We start from the raw sequence: 24,128 nt of genomic DNA on the forward strand, positions 1-24,128 counted from the left end.
TATGCTTATATGTGTAGGTTCAACTCCCATTGTAAAAGCCTATCAAGCCTTAAGGAAGCAAACTTGAAGGACCTGTGCGTGACTCTAAATGCTTTAAATATTTTAAGTAAATTGTTAATGCTTATGAATGTCCAGCAATGTATGTTTACTGGAACTATTTATGACAACTATTCTCAAATAGTTACCAGGCAATTCATCTCACATTAATATTATGTTTATGCTATGCTTTCAATGAACAGGAGGATGCGTTAGTATAGAAAGCTTTTGGGCAACTAAGTCATTAAGAGATAAGAATAAACAAGTTCAGTGTGAGTAACTCAGTACTGAAGGACTAGATGAGAAGGTACAAAAGCTTTGTCCTAGAATTTGAATAGCTCGATACTGAAGGACACAGAGAAGGTAACTGAGCAGCTCGATACTGAAGTACACGAAGAAGGTATCTAAGCAGTAGTACCTAAGGTATGACGATACTTAAACTAGAATCATATGAATGTAAGAATATTGTTATTGGTAGTGTAGAGATTACTCCACACTAACTATGGATTGACGTTGAGGAATTGAGTAAAGGTTCTCTCTCAACTAAAGTTGCAAATTATGTTTTTAGGAAGAGAACAAAAAGGTTCCTTCTTAGTTAAGTAGTAATGAAGTAAAGGATGATAAAGGGTGAGTAAGAGGGCCACTCTAGACTGATAGACTAAGGCATAGTCCAACAAAGCATAAAATAGTACTATATGATGTTGATGATGACATGAATAATAGTTGCCAAGTTTATGTTTTCAGTTAAAGCTTTCAATTTTAATATCAAATTTATGTATGAACGTTAGGCTTTAAATGTTAGTCACTCACTGGGCTTCTAGCTTATGTTTTCAAATGTTTTCCTTTCAAGTAGTAGTCAGTTCCCAAAAGACTTCTCTGCTACTACTCTGCCACTCAAAGAGTCAGGATGAAGGAAGCTTAATTGAAAACCTGTATTAGTTAGTACACATGTGTCTGTCAGATAGGGACTAGTATTCTAGATGGGGCTCATTAAGTTGTAATATTCATGTAAAACAGTGCTATGAAACCCTGTAATGTAAATGTGTTAAGTTCTGAGTTAATTAGTTCAGTATATTAATGAAATGTATGTATTCAGTGTTTGAGCAAATTTAACAGGTTAGATAGGCAGTAAGTGCCAATAAGAGGGTTGGTAACTGCTGCAGTCACCACTCCATCTAGGTTAAGAGGGTAATCTAGAGTGGGGTGTGACAAGTTTGTATCAGAGCATAAGATTTTGGGAAAAGAGAGAGTTCATGCATGCGTTGTTTTTGGGAAAAGAGAGAGTTCATGCATAATATATCTACAGTAAGAGGGTTGGTAACTACTTCAGACGGGGAGTCGAGGATTCTGCAGACAGGAACAGATCCTCAGTTAGAGGATAAAATATTTAACAGGATCGCCAAGAGGTTGGTAGAAAGTGTCGAGTCCATTCTAGCGGATTCGGAAAGGAAGTACGACGTTGAGAAAGACCTAATTGATAAAGGTCAGGGAGCAAAGGAAGAACGAAAGCAAGCTTCAGCAAAGTCGAGAGGTGAGAGTATTAAATCTCAATTTTCCGGTGGTGTAGCCCTGGGGCCCAATTTTTGTGCGCGAACTTTCCGGTGGGCGAAAACGCGAAAAACGGACCTAAGGGTTAAGAACGATTAAAAAAAGTCGTGCGCCAGACGATGTTGCGAACAAAGCTCATTTGGTGCCCCAAATGGCTATCGGGCCTGGCGGGGTAGCCCCGGGGCCCAATTTTTGTGCATGAACTTTCCGGTAGGCGAAAACGTAAAAACAAACCAAGGGGTTAAGAACGATGACAAAAAGTCGTGCGCTAGACGGTTTTGCGAACGGAGCTCATTTGGTGCCCCAAATGGCTACCGGGCAGAGCGGGGTAGCTCCGGGGCCCAATTTTTGTGCACAAACTTTCCGGCGGTCAAAAATACGAAAACGGACCGAAGGGTTAAGAACGATGAAAAAAAAGAAAGGCGTGCGCCAAACGGTTTTGTGAACAGAGCTCCATTGTGCCCCAAATGGCTATTGGCCCTAGCGGGGCAGCCCCTGGGGCCCAATTTTTTGTGCGGTGAACTTTCCAGTGGGCAAAATCGCGAAAATGGACCTAGGGGTTAAGAACGATAACAAAAAAGCCGTGCGCCAGACGGTTTTGCGAACGAAGCTCATTTCGTGCCTATCGGGCCCGACGGGGCAGCCCCGCCGGGCCTAATTTTTGTGCGTGAACTTTCCGACGCGGTGAAAATGCGAAAAACGAACCCGGGATTAAGAACGATGACAAAAAACCGTGCGCCAGACGATTTTGGAATGGAGTCATTTGGTGCCCCAAATGGCTATCGAGCCCGGCGATGCAGCCTCGGGCCCAATTTTTGTGCGCGAACATTCTGGCGGTCGAAAACGCGAAAACGAACGCAATGGTTAAGAATGATGAAAAAAATCCGTGCGCCAGATGGTTCTGCGAACGGAGCTCATTTGGTGCCCCAAATGGATATCTGGCCCGGCGGGCAGTCCCGGGCCAAATTTTTGTGCGCGAACTTTCCGGCGGGCAAAAACGCGAAAAACGAGACTCAGGGGTTAAGAACGATGAAAAAAAGCCGTGCGTGAGACGGTTTTTCGAACGGAGCCATTTGTGTCCCAAATGGCTATCGGGCCTAGTGGGCAGCCTCGGGGCCCAATTTTGTGCTCGAACTTTTTGGCCGATGAAAACGCGAAAACGGACCCAGGGGTTAAGAACGATGAAAAAAAGGACCTAATATTTTGCGAATGAAGCTCATTTTGGTGCCCCAAATGGCTATCGGGCCCGGCGGGGTAGCCCCATGGCTCAATTTTTGTGCGTAAATTTTCTGGCGAGCGAAAACGCAAAACGGACACAGGGGTTAAGAATGATGAACAAAAGCTGTGCGCTAGACGGTTTTGCGAATGGAGCTCATTGGTGCCTCAAATGGCTATCGGGCCTGGCGGGGCAGCCCTAGGGCCCAATTTTTATGCGCAAATTTTCCGGCGGGCGAAAACCGAAAAACGAACCCAGGGGTTAACGTTGGATTTTATGTCCTCAAAACTCACAGTTTGTAAAATAATAAACATTTTCTATTATTGATGACATGCAGAAATGCATGTCATCTTAGGCTTTTTACTTAGAATTATGAAGGTTGTTGGCAGAAATTGCGTCGATCGTGATAGGTATTGACGAGAAAAAGAGTTTGCGTCGATCAACATGTCGAATCCCAGCTAACCTGTTATTTTGCGTTACTTATGCGTTCAATGTTCTATCTTTGTAGTTAATGCAGGAAATAAACGTAAATGTGGAAACCGGACCACTGCATAAATGACCGCATGCGGAGAAGCTCTCCATCGCAAGGCAAACACATTAGATCAACGCATGGGTGTTACGATGATCAAGCCACATGCGTCCATTGCATGGGAATTGCGCTCGTTAGGCGATTGCGGTCATCATGTAGAGTTGCGGTATTAAGCGAATACGGCCATTGAATGATTGCGGCTACAAGAAAATGCAAATTAATAGATCAGCGCAAGGTAGGTGAAATGAACACATCAACACATCTACCTCGAGAAAATCCAAAGCTGATGTTGACATTTCACCTACCACGCCGTTAGTGGCAGAGGTTCAGAAAAGGACTAACGTGCCGAACGTTAGACTCAAAGCAGTCCAATTAATGTTGTCGGTAATCCAAGCTCTATAAATAGAAGCCGACGAGTTGAAATTCAAGTTATCCGGAGATTATCCCTTAACCGGGGATTTTCCCTACGATCCAGATAAAATGCGTGATAAGGCGTCTGAGAGTTCTTCACCTTCTTCATCCATTCCGAGTGATGACCGAAGCCTTCGACTGGAGTTAGATCTCGAGAGAGTCAGCTCCTCCGCCCATCCATGAAACCACCGGCAGCCTTGACGCACATCCGCTGGAAGCAAAGTTTTGCTTCCAATCGGTCATTTCTTTTCCTTTCTTTTTCTATATTATATTGTATGACATTTGGAATTAAGGGATTAATACAATTGTTTTCAATGCATTTCTCTGTTCCTTCGACTCCATCTCCATCTTCTTGCCTAGCATCATTACTTTCATTGCAACACTTAGTGGGATTGCGTGGGTATTGCATACTTAGTCATGTGGATTAGGGATATGAAGCATGTAGCAAACCACCAAGAGGTGTGCGTTGCACAGGTGTGTAAGTAACCTTATTTGCTTAGTGTGAAGCTGCTGCAACGTCTGTCTATAGGCTAACGCATTGCTTGTCTATGAGTAAAGTCAGCAACAATCAACTACCCGGGAGGGTAAGTGGTTAGACGCATTAAGCAAGGTATGCATTGTTCACTAGGGATAGTAACAATCTTAGGTCAGCGAAGTTTATGCGGTTGTCTTGTATTATGTATGCTTCATTCGTCCATTAGGGATACTCGGAAGGGTAGTTTAAGGATAGGATCTAGGCTTGGGAAGGTCAGGTCAGAATCTAGGCTTGGGAGAGCCAGATTAGAATACATAATACAAGAGATAGATGCTTAGGAATGAGCACTATTTGTTATTAACGCATCACATGCATCCTAAAGATAGGATACGATTGTATGCGGTCACCTTGCTTTCATGCATTTTGCATCATCGCATAGGACAAGAGCAGAGACTTAGGAATAAGCTCTATGGACACTTTGTGTTCAACACATGCGTCCTAGAATTAGGAGCACCACATTTCCATTGGAAAATGACTTGCCGTGTATGGTTGTAACATGATCGCATAGTCTGATGCTGACTAAGGTTGCCCTTGCGGTCACTCTTAAGGGTTGCAATGAAAACATCTCCGCATTTTATCTATTTTCTCACATATTTATTTCATGTCAAGGTTTGTCGCATCTCTACCTTTCATGCATATTCTCATTGTGTTGTCTGTTAGATAGGAGTAGGAGTAAGATTAACTTAGCAACATCCCCTCCATTCTTTTATTCAAACCGTCGCATGCACATCAACGTAAACATATAGCTATAAGTCCCTGAGTTCGACCTCGGATTACCCGAGAAACTTTTGTCTATGTTATACTTGGCGTGAATGCAAGAAAACTTATGGCAGGATGCATGGTCATCGCATACATTTATTAACGCATATTCATTCCAATGCATGACCATCGACGCATGACTATCAACGCATATCTTAGGAACATGCATCGCATACTGCATTTAAGGGAATTTGGTTGTCGAGTAAAATTGACTTCCAATTTCCCGCCACCAATTATCAATATACTTGATCTCATAAAATTGTATAAGTTGTAAATCCAATAAACTAAGACCCATGACTATTGTATGAGTACTTGAACTTTATGTGGAGACATAAGTGTGGATCAGGTTCGAGTAAATAGTCAAAATGATCTATGGTACATAAATAAGGTTGGGTACCTTATTCTGGTAACACCATTGGATGCGGCCTACTCTGTAGTTGTTACAAAGAGTTGTAAAGTACTACATACGATGTGATTCTAATTCGTACATATTATGACATGAGAAGTGGGGGCGTCCTATGAAATGAGTTTGCATATGATCAGGACTACGAAATAAGTCACTCTTACATTATAATGTTGTTTACTGTTTAAGACTCTGACTATTTCACCTAGATGACCTAGGTAACTCGATCTTAATTCTGAACTAACTATGAACTCCTGTTTATTCAGGATTGCCCTTAGATTTGCATAGTTGAGGGTTGACTCAACAGCGTCGGCTCAATAAGACTCCCATTTCAGGGGTAAGACAGGATAGATAGCTAGGTACATAGGGTGCAAGATGGAGTTCACGCCTACTTGATTTAGGGATAGGAGAAAGGTTGTTCTCTCAAGTACTGAATCTAGGTCTTAAACAAGGGGCCCCACCCTCTCACTAGGTTGAGAGAATTTGGTTTAATGGTTGGATAAAAAACCAGTTGTTCATTAGAGGATCACTAGAAACTTGAGGAATAAGATATAATCTCAGGGGTAAAACAGATATTTGACCCATTCGTTAATACAAACAACCTGTGAAGGGTCGACTTACTGATAATGGTTAAACGATGTGGACATAATATATCTACAGTGAGAGGAGGACAACTATGGGTTTTAGTAGAGTGACCCATTAGTTAACAAATGGAGATTAATTTGGTCTAATGAGTTTAGACAATTAATCTCAGATCGTTAGAGCCCATGATCTGTAGGTCCGAGAGATCCCCTACTAGCTCGTAACGGACTAGCTCTAGAATAGCGTGATAAGTTAATTTGAAACGTTCAAATTAGAATTAAGGGAATTAGTAATTATATGAGATATAATTATATGTTTAATTTTAGAATTAAATGGAATAGGAGAATTTATATATTTAAAAATGATTTAAATATATAAAGATGGATATGTGTTAAAATTAATTTAATATTTGATATTAAATTATTTAAGTTTTATTTAATAATTAATTTATGAAATTAATTAAATTTTTCATTTTAAAATCAAAATAGATTATAAAAATCAAATTTTGATTTTTTGAGATAAAATTGAAAAAGGAAAAAAAAACAAAACACTTAAATGAAAAAAGAAGATTTTCCATTATCCATCACCAAGTAGCTCACTCAAATGACAATATCTTTGCCTTGTCTTCTCCAAGCATGAGCTGCAACTCATGAAACTCTTCTCTTTGCATGTTCATTTGCAATATAATGAAGAGATTAGAGTGAAAATCGGGCATGCAATCAATAGAGATTTTGAGAGAAAAACTGGTTTGGAGAAAGAGTTCTTCAGCTGTTTTTCTGCAGTGAGCCTTTCTCCTTCTACCCTTGATTCAAACTTGTTTTGAGTTCGACAACTCAATCTAGAGCACTAAGAGAATAATGGGAAAGATCTTGAGGTGATCTACAACAAGATTTGGAGAAGATGGCAACTAGTGAAGGAGCTTTGAAGAAGTTCTACAAGAGGTATGTCTTGAAACTCATTTTTTTCTGCAAAAGCATGCTTTATATTTTGCCAAAATTAGTGAATTTGATTGCTTAGATGATCCTTCTACTTCCGTTGCTGTTCATACAATCCTACAATTGCTATCAGAGCATCAAATAAGTATTCAATTCGGTTTAATTTTGGTTTGGTGGGTGTTTTATATGAGAAATATGAAACTAGTGCACTGATATAGTTTTCTGAGTTTTGGCTGTTTAATTGTCTTTAATTTCATATTTAAATTTGTAATTGGCTCTTGCTTGATGAGCTTTAATGTGTTCTCAAGAGTCTGTAATTTATTTGGAGTCTTTAGAGTTGAAATTAAGCTGTAAATTGAAGAAACAAGCAAAGAGGCCGAGCTGCTGTTCCAATTTTTGCAGCTTCCGCTCAGAATCGTTGTTCAGGTTTTAGTTGCTAAACGATCGTCTAGCTCCAGACGCTACACGATGTGAAGAAAAGCTAGACGATCGTATAGCAATGGGTGCTGGTCGTTGTGATGTTGAACACTAGATGATCGTGTACCTGCGGGAGCTAAACGATGCGTTTAATTTGCTATACGATAGTATTAAGCGATCGTTTAGCTTTGGCGTGGGAACTAAACGATACGTTGAGTTTACTATACGATGGTACTACACGATCGTTTAGCAACGATGCGCACTAAGCGATGTGATGAAGTGCTACGCAATAGTGTGAGCGATCATTTAGACGCGGAGCTAAGCGATCGTGTAGACGAAGTGCTAAGCAATGCGTTAAAGTTTCTATGCGATAGAACTAAACAATCGCCTACCTACAGTGCTGAACGACACGACGATGTTCTATACGATGAAGCTAATCGATTGTTTAGCTACGACAGATACTAAACGATGACATAAAGCGCTAGACGATGGTGTTAAGCGATCGTTTGGTTCTATATGATAGAACTAAGTGATAGTTATGCGATAGCTATACGATAGCTATGCGATGGAGTTAAGCGATCGTGTAGCTTCATGCGATAAAGCTAAACGATCGTTTAGCTTCGGAAGACACTAAGCGATCGTGTACCTTTATGTGATAAAGCTAAACGATCGTTTAGGTGAGGCATACACTAAGCGATCGTGTAGTACTTCGACAACACAAGGCGATGAAGCAAGAAGATAATCTTCAGCACTATACGATTGGCCTTTGCAAGATTTTGAGTTGGATCGAGAGTAGCCGGCTCGACTTGTTTTCTCAAGGTCCAATTCGGTTCAGCCTTAAAAATTTTTTGGCTAGTCCAGTTCAGACTCATCTAGTCCGGTTCAAGATTTTTGGGTTCGGATTAGAGCAGTTCGAGCAGTTCAAAGGCGCTTTTGAAGCTGATTTGTAATAGTTAGGCTTCTATTTGCTTGTTTTTTTTTTTGCCAAAACTAAAGCCATATCAGTCTATGTTTAATTATTTATGCATTTGATGTATGTTATAATATATAGTATGCATGTTAGGGTTTCTCGTATTTAATATAAATGTTATATTAAATGTTGAATGCCTCATGTATGTTATGGATGTTTAGCATATCTAAAGTTTTATAAGTTGTTATAAAATTGGGTTAGACATTTAAAATCCATAAACAACAATTGCATGCTCACCTAGGTTGACCACCTGTTTTAATTGTTAAAACTTATAAAACCTAGGTTATAAACTCAACCAGTATATAATCCTATCTAAGGTTGGGGGTACTTAAGTTGACGGGTTACGAAACACCTCCTACCTGAGGATTATGGCAGAATAATTGAGCGTTGGTAACCGGTTTTATGAGCATACGTGAGTGATGTGAGGTAATAAAATGGTTTATCACCTAGTCATCATAGGTTAAAATCCAATTATAGTTACACTTGGATAAACCACATAGACTTAGGGTTGTTTTATTAGCCGAAAAGAACCTAAGTATAAATCTACCCAAAATAGAACACTTCATGGCAATTTAATAACATCTATATGATAGAGTTATTAGAAAATTTCAGTGGGAGATTAGTAACATATACGATACGTTATTTTTAGCTCTCACGTCTCTAAGAGTTCACAATCCAGATTTAAGCGATACTTCGTGTCACCTTGGAAGTGACCTCTATTAGGAAAGTATTTTTTAGTTTAAATCTAGATTTCAGTGAATAAAAGGAAGTTGTTCAAACATAAGTCTATTATACGATAAATAGATTTCAACCACCACGTCTTCACATAGTTTACACCATGAGATTCATATGACGCTTCGTGTCACCTTGGAAGTGGCCTCCATTCAGAAAGTGTTTTGTATGAGTCAATATCAAGGTAAACGGAGGAAATAGTTCATAGTAAGTGGGTGAAGGATATGTGTCAATATTTCCTACGGACTTCTCCATTAGTCTGAACCGTGAGATTCCTATGTTGCGCCTGCTGGTTTGCTTTAGGCGACCCTTTGCTAGTTGTTTAGCGATGGCTATCCCCTCGGAGGGTTGTAACATAGTATTCGAAACAACATAAGCTTCAGTAAAATGAATAGGGTCTTATAGTTCCGTCTCGGATGTTGTCTTCTATTTCGGAGGCAAATTCATACCGTCCTATAGGATCTAAAAATGGCGGGTCACACTTACGAGGATTGCTAAGTTGTTAGTAAAGATCTTGACCAAAAATGATAACTAAACGACTATAGGAATAAGAGTTATTCTAGAGACAATAGGAATAAGTGTTATTCCAGAGATAGTGTTTGGTCAAATTTGTTTGTTTTAGCGAAGGAGTATATGACTGCCCCTCGGTAGCACATATTCTGACTCACTAAAATATCGTTGCAAATAAATAATGGTTATGGGTACATTATTACTTTTTGCTAAAATTTGATTTTGGATTTAGTTACAGTTTGCTAATTATAATTTGTTTGAATTTTATCAGCATGTCGAATTCTACAATACACGCTTCCGATGTAATTAACAGTAAAATCAAATCAACAAATAAATTACTAGCGGTTGATTACACCAATAGAGTTTTAACAGAGGATTGTCCTCTATCTCCCAACTCATCTAAAATTATGAATTATGTAGATGAGAATGTTGAATTCAAACAACAAGATAAATATGATTTACTTGTTATCGAAGCATGTTTAGTGGAAAACGATAAAATCTGGATAATTGACTCAGGTGCCGCGAATCATGTATGTACTATCTCACAGGAAATAAGTTCATGGAGACAGTTGACAGAAGGTGAAACAATCTTTAAGGTAGGGACTTGGGAGATTATTTCGGCCAAAACAGTGGGAGATATGTTATTTATAGGAGATAAGTACATTTATTTGAAAAATGTATATTATATTCCTTCTATGAAAAGGAATCTAATATCTGTCTCTTGTTTGCTAGAACAAAATTATAAAGTTTATTTTGAATGGTGAAGTGTTCATCAAAATGGGAAATAAACAGATTTGCTTTGCAAAATTAGAAAATAACTTGTACATGTTGAAACCAACTAAGGTCAAAGCTGTTTTGAACATAGAGATATTTAAAACTGCTGGGACTCATAAGAAAAGGAAGATTTCTCCAAATGCCTATCTTTGGCACTTGAGTTTGGGCCACATAAATCTCAACAGGATTGAGAGATTGGTTAAGAACGGTTTTTTAAAAAAATTGGAAGATAGTTCATTACCACAATGTGAGTCCTGTCTTGAGGGTAAAATGACAAAAAAATCCTTTTCTAGAAAAGATCTTAGAGCCAAAGAACCCCTAGAGCTGATTCATTCAGAGCTTTGTGGGCCTCTAAATGTTAGAGCAAGAGGAGGGTATAAATATTTCATTACTTTTATAGATGATTATTCCAGGTATGAGCATATTTACCTAATGCACCAAAAGTCTGGAACTTTTGAAAAGTTCAAAGAGTATAAGGCTGAGGTTGAGAACCAATTAGGTAAAAAGATTAAAACACTTCGATCGAATCGAGGTAGTGAGTATATGGACATAGAATTCCAGAACTATTTGATAGAACATGGAATTCAGTCTCAACTCACAGCCTCTGGTACACCTCAACAGAACGGTGTAGCAGAAAGGAGAAATAGAACCTTGTTAGACATAGTTCATTCCATGATGAGTTACGCTTAGTTACCAAATTCTTTTTTGGGACACGCAGTTGAGACTGCAGTGTATATTTTGAACATGGTTCCCTCAAAAAGTGTTTCTAAAACACCTTAGAGCTCTAAAGAGGACGTAAAGGAAATTTATATCACTTCAAAATTTGGGGTTGTCTAACACATGTATTGGTGCAAAATCCTAAAAAATTGGAACACAGTTCAAAAGTATGCCTATTTGTAGGCTACCCAAAAGAAACTAAAGGTGGTCTCTTTTATGATCCTCAAGAAGATAAAGTATTTATATCGACAAATGAAACCTTCCTAGAGGAAGACTATATAAAGAACCATCACCTTGCAATAAGCTAGTAATAGAAGAAATGTCCAGAAAAACAACAATTGTATCAACAAGAGTTGTTGATTGAGCAGGTCTGCCAACAAGAGTTATTGATGAAACTGATACTTCACATCCTTCTCAAGAGTTGAGAATGCCTTGTCGTAGTGAGAGGGTTGTGCAACAGCCTGACCGGTACATGGGTTTAACTGAATCTCAAGTCAACATATCAGATGATGGTTTAGAGGATTCATTGTCTTTTAATCAAGCAATGAACGATGTGGACAAATACCAATGTATTTCAATTCTATCTGGGATATTATAGATCAACCGTAAGGGGTAAAACCCATAAGTTACAAATGGATCTACGAGAGAAAATGAGACCAAGCTGGTAAGGTACAGACCTAAAAGCTAGACTAGTGGCAAAAGGGTTTACCCAAAGAGAGAGGTTAGATTTTGAAGAAACTTTCTCTTCAGTTGCCATGATAAAGTCTATTAGAATACTCTTGTCTATAGCCACATTTTATGATTATGAAATATGGCAAATGGATGTCAAGACAGCTTTTTTGAATGGCTATCTTGAAGAGAGTATCTTTATGTCTCAACTAGAAGGGTTTATACAGTAGGATCAAGAGCAAAAGGTTTGCAAGCTTAATCGATCCATTTATGGATTAAAACAAGCTTCTAGATCCTGGAATATGAGATTTGATGCTGCGATCAAATCTTATGGCTTTGAACAAAATATTGATGAACCCTGTGTCTACAAGAAAATCGTCAACAAAACTGTTGCTTTTTCTGGTGTTGTATGTTGACAATATTCTGTTGCTTTTCTGGTGTTGTATGTTGACGATATTCTACTCATTGGGAATGAGGTAGAATATCTAGCTGATGTTAAAAGATGGCTGGCTTCACAATTCCAAATGAAAGATTTGGGAGAAGCACAGGTTCTTGGAATCCAAATAGTTCGGAATTGCAAGAACAGAACATTGGCATTATCTCAAGCATCTTATATAGACAAGATGTTGTCTAGGTGTAAAATGCAAAATTCCAAGAAAGAGTCTTTACCTTTCAGGCATGGAATTCACTTGTTTAAGGAATAGAGTCCTAAGACACCTCAAGAAGTTGAGAAGATGAATCGAATTCCATATGCATTTGCAGTTGGGAGTTTGATGTATGCAATGTTGTGTACACATCCCAACATATGCTATGTCGTAGGAATTGTCAGCTTCAGTCCAATCCTGGTCATGACCATTAGACTGCTATTAAAAACATTCTCAAGTATCTTCGGAGAAAGAAAGATTATATGCTTGTGTATGAACCTAAGGATCTGATCCTTATTGGATATACTGATTCAGACTTTCAGACCGATATTGATTTGAGGAAATCAACTTCGGGGTCAGTATTCACTCTTAACAGAGGAGAAATTGTGTGGAGGAGCATCAAGCAAGTTGTATTGCGGACTCCACAATGAAAGCTGAGTATGTAACTGCAAGCAAAGCAGAAAAAGAAGCAGTATGGCTCATAAAGTTCTTGACAGATCTAGAAGTAGTTTCTAATATGCACCTGTCTGTCACTCTCTATTGTGACAACAGTGGAGCAGTTGCAAATTCAAAGGAATCACGAAGCCATAAAAGGGGAAAGTATATCGAATGGAAGTACCATCTCATCAGGGAGATTGTACACAAAGGAGACGTCATTATCACTCAGATTGCTTCCCAAGACAACTTAGCTGATCCATTTATGAATGCCCTCTCGGATAAAGTATTCGAGGCACCTAGTAGGACTAGGTCTACGAGTTTTGTATCATTAGGGCAAGTGGGAGAATTTATGGGTATTGTAATGCCCTAATTTATTGTATTTGTATTTTTTATTCTCTCCATGTAAACTCAACATTGTATATATTTGTATATATTGATCCACTGGAGTTTTAGTCCAAGTGGGAGTATTGTTGGGTTTTATGTCCTAAAAGTTCGCAATTTGTAAAATAATAAACATTTTCTATTATCAATATACTTCTTATTGATCTCATAAAATTGTATAAGTTGTAAATATTTGTTAAAACTTATAAAAACCTAGGTTACAAACTAACCGATATTACAATCCTATCTAAGGTTGGGTACTTAAGTTGACGGGTTACGAAACACCTCCTACCTGGGATTATGGCAGAATAATTGAAGTTGGTAACCGGTTTTATGAGCATATCGTGAGTGATGTGAGGTAATAAAATGGTTTATCACCTAGTCATCATAGGTTAAAATCCAAATTATTAGAGTTTACTTGGATAAACCACATAGACTTAGGGTTTTTTATTAGCCAAAGAACCTAAGTATAAATCTACCCAAAATAGAAACACTCAATCACTTTAATAACTCTATATGATAGAGTTATTAGAAAACATTCAGTGGGAGATTATAGACATATACGATACGTTATTTTTAGCTCTCACGTCTCTAAGAGTTCACAATCCAATTTAAGCAGCATACTTCGTGTCACCTTGGAAGTGACACTCATTCGAAAGTATTTTTTAGCTTAAATCTAGATTTCAGTGAATAAGAAGGAAGTTGATCAAACATATAGTCTATTATAGATATATAGATTTCACACCACGTCTTCCACATAGTTTACACCGTGAGATTCATATGACGCTTGTGTCATCCTGGAAGTGGCCTCCATTCGAAATGTTTTGTAGAGTCAATATCAAGGAAATAGTTCATAGTAAGTGGGTGAAGGATATGTTCAAATATATCCTACGGCTCTCTCCATTAGTCTAACCGTGAGATTCCTATGTTGCGCCTGTGGTTTGCTTTAGGCGACCTTTGCTAGTTCGTTAGCGAGGCTATCCCCTCGGAGGGTTGTAACATAGATTGAACAACAAAGGCTTCAGTAAAAATGAATAGGGTCTATATATTCCGTCTGGATGTTGTCTTCTATTTCGGAGGCAAATTCATACCTCCTATAGAATCTAAAAATGGCGGGTCACACTTACGCAGATTCTAAGTTGTTAGTAAGATCTTGAAAAAAGATAATAAACGACTATAGGAATAAGAGTTATTTAGGAGACAATAGGAATAAGGTTATTAGAGATAGTTTTGGTAAACTTTTTTTGTTTTAGCAAGGAGTATATGACTGCCCCTCGCGTAGCACATATTTTGACTCACTAAATATCGTTGCAAATAAATAATGTATGGGTTACATTATTAACTTTTTTGCTAAAAATTTGATTTTGATTAGTTACAGTTGCTAATTATAATTTTGTTTGAATTTTATCAGCATGTCGAATTCTTACAATACACGCTTCCGATGTAATTAACAAGTTAAAATCAATCAAACAAAAATTAACTAGCGTTGATTACACCCATAGAGTTTTTAACAGAGGGATTTGTTCCTCTATCTTCCAACTCATCAAAAATTATGAATTATGTAGATGAGACATGTTGAATTCAAACAACAAGATAAATATGATTTACTTGTTATCGAAGCCATGTTTAGTGGAAAACGATAAAATCTAGGATAATTGACTCAGGTGCCGCGAATCATGTATTGTATATCTCACAGGAAATTAAGTTCATGGAGACAGTTTGACAGAAGGTTGAAACAATCTTTTTTAAGGTAGGGATTGGGAGATTTATTTCTGGCCAAAACAGTGGGGAGATATGTTATTTTATAGGAAGATAAGTCATTTATTTGAAAAAGTATATTATATTCCTTCTATGAAAAGGAATCTAATATTCTTGTCTTCTGTTTGCTAGAACAAAATTATTAAAGTTTATTTATGAATGGTGAAGTGATTTCATCAAATGGGAAAAATTAAAACAGATTTTGCTTTGCAAAATTAGAAAATAACTTGTTACATGTTTTGAACCAACTAAGTGTCAAAGCTGTTTTGAAACATAGAGATAATTAAAAAACTGCTGGGACTCATAAGAAAAGGAAGATTTCTCCAAATTGCCTATCTCTTGGCACTTTTTGAGGTTTGCGGCCACATAAATCTCAACAGGATTGAGAGATTGGTTAAGAACGGTTTTTAAAAAAAATTGGAAGATAGTTCATTACCCAAATGTGAGTCCTGTCTGAGGGTTAAAATTGACAAAAAAATCCTTTTCTAGAAAAGATCTTAGAGGCCCAAGAACCCCTAGAGCTGATTCATTCAGAGCTTTGTGGGCCTTATAAATGTTAGAGCAAGAGGAGGGTATAAATATTTCATTACTTTTATAGATGATTATTCCAGGTATGAGCTATTTACCTAATGCCACCAAAAGTCTGGAACTTTTGAAAAGTTCAAAGGAGTATAAGGCTTGAGGTTGAGAACCAATTAGGTAAAAAGATCTAAAACCACTATCGATCGAATGAGTAGTGAGTATCCCTACTAGCTCGTAACGGACTAGCTCTAGAATAGCGTGATAAGTTAATTTGAAACGTTCAAATTAGAATTAAGGGAATTAGTAATTATATGAGATATAATTATATGTTTAATTTTAGAATTAAATGGAATAGGAGAATTTATATATTTAAAAATGATTTAAATATATAAAGATGGATATGTGTTAAAATTAATTTAATATTTGATATTAAATTATTTAAGTTTTATTTAATAATTAATTTATGAAATTAATTAAATTTTTCATTTTAAAATCAAAATAGATTATAAAAATCAAATTTTGATTTTTTGAGATAAAATTGAAAAAGGAAAAAAAAACAAAACACTTAAATGAAAAAAGAAGATTTTCCATTATCCATCACCAAGTAGCTCACTCAAATGACAATATCTTTGCCTTGTCTTCTCCAAGCATGAGCTGCAACTCATGAAACTCTTCTCTTTGCATGTTCATTTGCAATATAATGAAGAGATTAGAGTGAAAATCGGGCATGCAATCAATAGAGATTTTGAGAGAAAAACTGGTTTGGAGAAAGAGTTCTTCAGCTGTTTTTCTGCAGTGAGCCTTTCTCCTTCTACCCTTGATTCAAACTTGTTTTGAGTTCGACAACTCAATCTAGAGCACTAAGAGAATAATGGGAAAGATCTTGAGGTGATCTACAACAAGATTTGGAGAAGATGGCAACTAGTGAAGGAGCTTTGAAGAAGTTCTACAAGAGGTATGTCTTGAAACTCATTTTTTTCTGCAAAAGCATGCTTTATATTTTGCCAAAATTAGTGAATTTGATTGCTTAGATGATCCTTGTACTTCCGCTGCTATTGATACAATCCTACAATTGGTATCAGAGCATCAAATAAGCATTCAATTCAGTTTAATTTTGGTTTGGTGGGTGTTTTATATGAGAAATATGAAACTAGTGCACTTCTATGATTTTCTGAGTTTTGGCTGTTTAATTGTCTTTAATTTCTCATTTAAATTTGTAATTAGCTCTTGCTTGATGAGCTTTAATGTGTTCCCAAGAGTCTGTAATTTATTTGGAGTCATTAGAGTTGAAATTAAGCTGTAAATCGAAAAAACAAGTGAAGAGGCCGAGCTGCTGTTCCAATTTTTCCAGCTTCCGCTCAGAATTGTTGTTCAGGTTCCAGTTGCTAAATGATCGTCTAGCTCTAGACGCTACACGATGTGAAGAAAAGCTAGACGATCGTATAGCAATGGGTTCTGGTCGTTGTGATGTTCAATTCTAGATGATCGTGTACCTGCGGAAGCTAGACGATGCGTTCAATTTGCTATACGATAGCATTAAGCGATCGTTTAGCTTTGGCGTGGGAACTAAACGATACGTTGACTTTACTATAGGATGGTACTACACGATCGTTTAGCAACGATGCGCACTAAACGATGTGATAAAGTGCTACGCGATAGCATGAGCGATCTATTAGAAGCGAAGCTAAGCGATTGTGTAGACGAAGTGCTAAGCGATGCGTTGAAGTTTCTATGTGATAGAACTAAACAATCGCCTACCTATGTTGCTGAACGACACGACAATGTTCTATACGATGGAGATAACGATTGTTTAGCTACGACGGATACTAAAACGATGACATGAAGTGCTAGACGATGGTGTGAAGCTATCGTTTGGTTCTATATGATAGAACTAAGCGATAGTTATGTGATAACTATACAATAGCTAAGCAATAGCTATGTGATGGAGTTAAGCGATCATGTAGCTTTATGCAATAAAGCTAAACGATCATTTAGCTTCGGCAGACACTAAGCGATCATGTAGCTTTATGTGATAAAGCTAAACGATCATTTAGTTGAGGCAAACACTAAGCGATCGTGTAGTACTTCCACAACACAAGGCGATGGAGCAAAACGATAATCTTCGGCACTATACGATTGGCCTTTGCAAGATTTTGAGTTGGACTGAGAGTAGTCGGTTCGACAAGTTTTCTCAAGGTCCAATCCGGTTCAACCTTAAAAATGTTTTGGCTGGTCTGGTTCAGACTTTGATGGTCCGGTTTAGACTCATCCAGTTCAGTTCAAGATGTTTGGGTTCGGTTTGGAGCTGTTCGAGCGGTTCAAAGGCTGTTTTGAAGCTGATTTTTAATAGTTAGACTTCTATTTGCTTGTTTTTTTTTTGCCAAAACTAAAACCATATCATTCTTTGTTTAATTATTTATGCATTTGATGTATGTTATAATTAAATAAATCTTGTATGTGCATATAGTATGCCATTTAGATTTAAAATCTCACCATAGAAAGCACGTTACATACATTGAAAGTATGTTATAACTGTTATAATATATAGTATGCATGTTAGGGTTTCTATTTAATATAAATGTTATATTAAATGTTGAATGCCTCATGTATGTTATGGATGTTTAGCATATCTAAAGTTTTATAAGTTGTTATAAAATTGGTTAGACATTTAAAATCCATAAACAGCAGTTACATGCTCACGTAGGTTGACCACCTGTTTTAATTGTTAAAACTTATAAAACCTAGGTTACAAACTGAACCGATATACAATCCTATCTAAGGTTAGGGGTACTTAAGTTGACGGGTCACAGAACACCTCCTACCTGGGGATTATGGCAGAATAATTGAATGTTGGTAACCGGTTTTATGAGCATACGTGAGTGATGTGAGGTAATAAAATGGTTTATCACCTAGTCATCATAGGTTAAAATCCAATTATAAGAGTTATACTTGGATAAACCATATAGACTTAGGGTTTTTTTATTAGCCCAAAAGAACCTAAGTATAAATCTACCCAAAATAGAACACTTCAATGACAGTTTAATAACTTCTATATGATAGAGTTATTAGAAAACTTCAGTGGGAGATTAATAGCATATACGATACGTTATTTTTAGCTCTCACGTCTCTAAGAGTTCACAATCCAAATTTAAGCAGTACTTCGTGTCACCTTGGAAGTGACATCCATTCGGAAAGTATTTTTTAGCTTAAATCTAGATTTCAGTGAATAAGAGGAAGTTGATCAAACATATGTCTATTATATGATATATGGATTTCAACTACCACGTCTCCACATAGTTTACACCGTGAGATTCATATGACGCTTTGTGTCATCCTGGAAGTGGCCTCCATTCGGAAACTGTTTTGTACGAGTCAATATCAAGGTAAACGAAGGAAATAGTTCATAGTAAGTGGGTGAAGGATATGTATCAATATATCCTACGGTCTCCTCCATTAGTCTAAACCGTGAGATTCCTATGTTGCGCCTGTTGGTTTGCTTTAGGCAGCCCTTTGCTAGTCGTTTAGCGACGGCTATCCCCTCGGAGGGTTGTAACATAGGATTTGGAACAACAAAGGCTTCAGTAAAATGAATAGGGTCTTATAATTCTGTCTTGGATGTTGTCTTCTATTTCGGAGACAAATTCATACCATCCTATAAGATCTGAAAATGGCGGGTCACACTTACAAGAATTACTAAGTTGTTAGTAAAGATCTTGATAAAAAACGATAATTAAACGACTATAGGAATAAGAGTTATTTAGGAGACAATAGGAATAAGGGTTATTTTAGAGATAGTTTTTGGTAAAACTTATTTGTTTTAGCAAAGGAGTACATGACTGCCCATCGATAGCACATATTCTGACTCACTAAAATATCGTTGCAAATAAATAATTGTTGCTTCCTTAAGCATGCGTTATACTAGATATGCATTGATAGTCATGCGTCGATGGTCATGCATTGGACTGAAAATGCGTTAATGAATGTATGCGATGACCATGCGTCCTGCCACAAGTTTTTTTATGCTGGAACCAAGTATAATTCCAACGCAAGTTTCTCGGGTAATCCGAGGTCGAACACAAACTTGTAACTATATGTTTGCGGTGATGTGCATGCGGCGGTATAAATAAAAGAATGGAGGGGATGTTGCTAAGTTAATCCTACTCCTACTTCTATCTAACAGACAACGCAATGAGAATTTGCATGAAAGGTAGAAGTGCGACAAATCTTGACATGAAATAAATGTGTGGGAAAATAGATAAAATGCGGAGATGATTTCATTACAACCCTTAAAAGTGACTGCGAGGGCAACCCTATTCAATACAAGCCAATGCGATCATGCTACACTCATGCACAACAAATCATTTTCCAATGCAAATGCGGTGTTCCTAAGTCTTGGACGCATGTGTTAAATACAAAATGTCCATAGAGCTTATTCCTAAGTCTCTACTCTTGTCCTATGTGATGATGCAAAATGCATAAAAGCAAGGTGACCGCACTCAATCGTATCCTATCTCTAGGATGCATGCGATGGGTTAATAGCAAACAATGCTTATTCCTAAGCTCCTATCTCTTGTATTATGTGTTCTAATCTGACTCTCCCGAGCCTAAATTCTGACCTGACCTTCTCAAGCCTAGATCCTGCCCTTAGACTACCCTCCAAAGTATCCCTAATGGGCGAATGAAGCATACATACTACAAGACAATCGCATGAACTTGGTTGATGCAAGGTTGTTACTATCCCTAGTGAACAACACATACATTGCTTAATGCGTCCAACCACTTACCCTCACGGGCAGTTGATTGTTGTTGACTTTACTCATAGACAAGCAATGCGTTAGCCTATAGACAGGCATTGTAGCAGCTTCATATTAAGTAAATAAGGTTAGTCACACACTCATGCAACGCACACCTCTCGGTGGATTGCTACATGCTTTATATTCCTAATCCACATGACTAAGTATGCAATACCCAAGCACTCCCACTAAGTGTTGCAATGAAAGTAAAAATGCTAAGCAAAGAAGATGGAGATGGAGTTGAAGGAAACAGAGAAGTGTATTGAAAAAAAGTTGTATTAATTCCTTAATTCCAAAATGTCATAGAATACAATATTAGAAAAGAAAGGAAAAGGAAATGACCGGTTGGAAGCAAAGATTTGCTCCCAGCGGATGTGCGTCAAGGCTGTCGGTGGTGCCATGGATGGGCGAAGGAGCTGACTCTCTCGAGATCTAGATCCAGTCGAAGGCTTCAGTCGTCACTCGGAATGGATGAAGGAGGTGAATAAATCTCAGCATCTTCTCACACATTTTGTTTGGATCACAAGGATCCGCCCTAGGCGAACCTCAGGCAAAAACCTTGGATAACTTGAATTTCTGCTCATCGGCTTCTATTTATAGAGCTTGGATCGCTGACAACATTAATTGGACTGCTCTGAGTCTGATGTTCGGCGCATTAGTCCTTTCTGAACCTCTGCCACCAACAGCATGGTAGGTGAAATGTCAGCATCAGCTTTGGATTTTTTGAAGGTATATGCATTGATGCGTTCATTCCACCTACCTTGCATTGATCCCATTAGTTTGCGTTGTCGCGTAGCTGCAATCATTCAATGGCCGCATTCGCTTAATATCGCAACTCTACATGATGATCGCAATCGTTTGCCAGCATAATACCCATGCTGTCTCTTATACACATCTAGATGTGTATAAGAGACAGACCTTGCGTTGATCCCATTAGTTTGCGTTGTCGCGTAGCCGCAATCATTCAATGGCCGCATTCGCTTAATATCGCACTTTACACGATGACTGCAATCGCTTGACGAGCGCAACTCCCATGCGATGGACGCATACAACTGATTACCACAATATCCATGCATTGATCAATGCATTTGCCTTTGCGATGGAGTGTTTCTCTGCATGCGGTCGTCGATGCGGTGGTCCGATTTCCGCGTTTGCGTTCATTTCCTGCATTGGCTACAAAAATAGAATATTGAACGTATAATTAACGCAAATTAACGTGTTAGCTGAGATTCGACATGCTGATCGACGCAAACTCTTTTTCTCGTGAATTCCTAACATGATTGCCACATATTCTGCCTAATAACCTTCATAATTCTAAGTAAAAGGACTAAGATGGCATGCATTTCTGCATGTCATCACACCCTAAACTTAAAATCATGCTTATCCTCAAGCATGTGTTATACTTAAGAAATTCTAACTCACCTCCATGCTTTTTTTTTTTTTGTGATGATCAGCTTCTCAGAATATAATTTACACACACCTTGACCATCACCGCAATGCTCTCCTCCACTTTGGCCGCTTCTTTAAAAAGATCTTGTCTAAGTTAAATCCGACAAGCCTTTGCTCAAAAATTTTTATTCATTCATCGCAATTTTGTGTTTAGCTTTTGAGAATGCGTTCATTCAAAAATACTTCAAAACTTTGCGATGACTTATTCAAATGCGGCGTTGAACCTAGTTACGCCTTCGTTTTGGCTTACCCCCACGTATGTCATGCGGGCATCCAACTTCAGTTGTGTTCCATATTCAACTCAACTCTTGTCTTGTTTGTTTTGGCTTGTGCCGGACAGAGAAGTTGCGCTTATGGGTTGATTCTGGGGACTTGCCTTTGTTTTGGCTTACCCCCACGTGTGTCATGCCAACTTCGAGTAAGTGCCTTTCACAGCTTAACTCTTATCAACATAGGTTTCCCCATTGCGTTGACAATGGAGTTATTATTCTTAAAATCTCACTCAACTTTTTTTTCCCTTCAAATGATCGCAATATAATGAACGCAATTCTTCGAGACTGCTGCCACCCCCAAACTTAGAGGTTGGCAGCGTTCTCAATGCAAAGCTAAAAAAAATTACAAGAATGCGATAATAAATGTTTGAACACAGGTTTGCGCAAAATAAAACTTAAGACTTTCAAAATTTGAAGAAGCCAATGAAAGTAAAGAATGCCTTACGTTGATTAGTTAGAAAATGCGGTGAACTATACATACCATCATAAAAGCATCGCAAAACAACGCAATCGGGAAAAAGAGAATTTCAAAAGGATAAGGCATACAAGATAACAAAAAAGACCTTAGGTGGAACAACGCATTCGCTCATGCGTTGGAATCCACGCGATTGAAGCCATGCATTGAAAGGTGAAAGGAATTCTTCCATTGAACTACGAATCGAGGAGACTTATTGTTGCACCTACAAGAGCAAACGTACCACAACCAAGGAAGCAACGATATATCCAAAATAACAAAATAAAATAAATAACCTATACTAAGAAAGTAAAGTAAAGATAGAGCAGAAGACGTTCTTGGAAAAATAAGAGTGTTGTCACCTCAAGGAGTCTTCCATGCAGGAGATGGCTCTCAACTACTTGGGTCAAGTTGCCCTGACCATTGGAACTTCCAGCAATTGTTGGGCGTATGCGGCCGTCATGTGCTTAGAATTACTTTCAGCTCTCTTGCGACTGATTGTCCTTCTACCTTGGGGTCAACATTGGCTTTCAGCACATCGCCTACACTTCAATATTTTTTGCAACCTGGTCGCACAAGCTACAATACACCTAAGATAAAAAGTTTGCTCGCAGAGACACAAAACTTAACAAACATTTAGATGCCAAGTCCCCGGCAACGGCGTCAAAAACTTGATGGTGGAAAATTGGAAGTCAATTTTACTCGACAACCAAAATCCCGTGGACGTGTTATGCGATGCATGTTCCTAAGGTATGTGTTGATAGTCATGCGTCGATGGTCATGCGTTGGACTGATAATGCGTTAATGAATGTATGCGATGACCATGCGTCCTGCCACAAGTTTTCTTGCGCTGGAACCAAGTATAATTCCAACGCAAGTTTCTCAGGTAATCTGAGGTCGAACACAGGGACTTGTAACTATATGTTTGCGGTAATGTGCATGCGGTGGTATAAATAAAAGAATGGAGGGGATGTTGCTAAGTTAATCCTACTCCTACTCCTATCTAACAGATAATGCAATGAGAATATGCATGAAAGGTAGAGATGCGACAAACCTTGACATGAAATAAATGTGTGGGAAAAAAGATAAAATGCGGAGATGATTTCATTGCAACCCTTAAGAGTGACTGCGAGGGCAACCCTAGTCAACGCAAGCCAATGCGATCATGCTACACTCATGCACAACAAATCATTTTCCAATGCAAATGCGGTGCTCCTAAGTCTTGGACGCATGTGTTGAATACAAAATGTCCATAGAGCTTATTCCTAAGTCTCTACTTTTGTCCTATGTGATGATGCAAAATGAATAAAAGCAAGGTGACCGCACTCAATCGTATCCTATCTCTAGGATGCATGCGATGGGTTAATAGAAAATAGTGCTTATTCCTAAGCTCCTATCTCTTGTATTATGCGTTCTAATCTGACTCTCCCGAGCCTAGATTCTGACCTGACCTTCCCAAGCCTAGATCCTGCCCTTAGACTACCCTCCCAAGTATCCCTAATGGGCGAATGAAGCATACATACTACAAGAAAATCACATGAACTTGGTTGACGCAAGGTTGTTACTATCCCTAGTAAACAACGCATACATTGCTTAATACGTCCAACCACTTACCCTTCCGGCAGTTGATTGTTGCTGATTTTACTCATAGACAAGCAATGCGTTAGCCTATAG

The sequence above is a fragment of the Benincasa hispida genome, chromosome 1 (assembly GCF_009727055.1).
Source record: "Benincasa hispida cultivar B227 chromosome 1, ASM972705v1, whole genome shotgun sequence".
NCBI classification, from domain to species: Eukaryota; Viridiplantae; Streptophyta; class Magnoliopsida; order Cucurbitales; family Cucurbitaceae; genus Benincasa; species Benincasa hispida.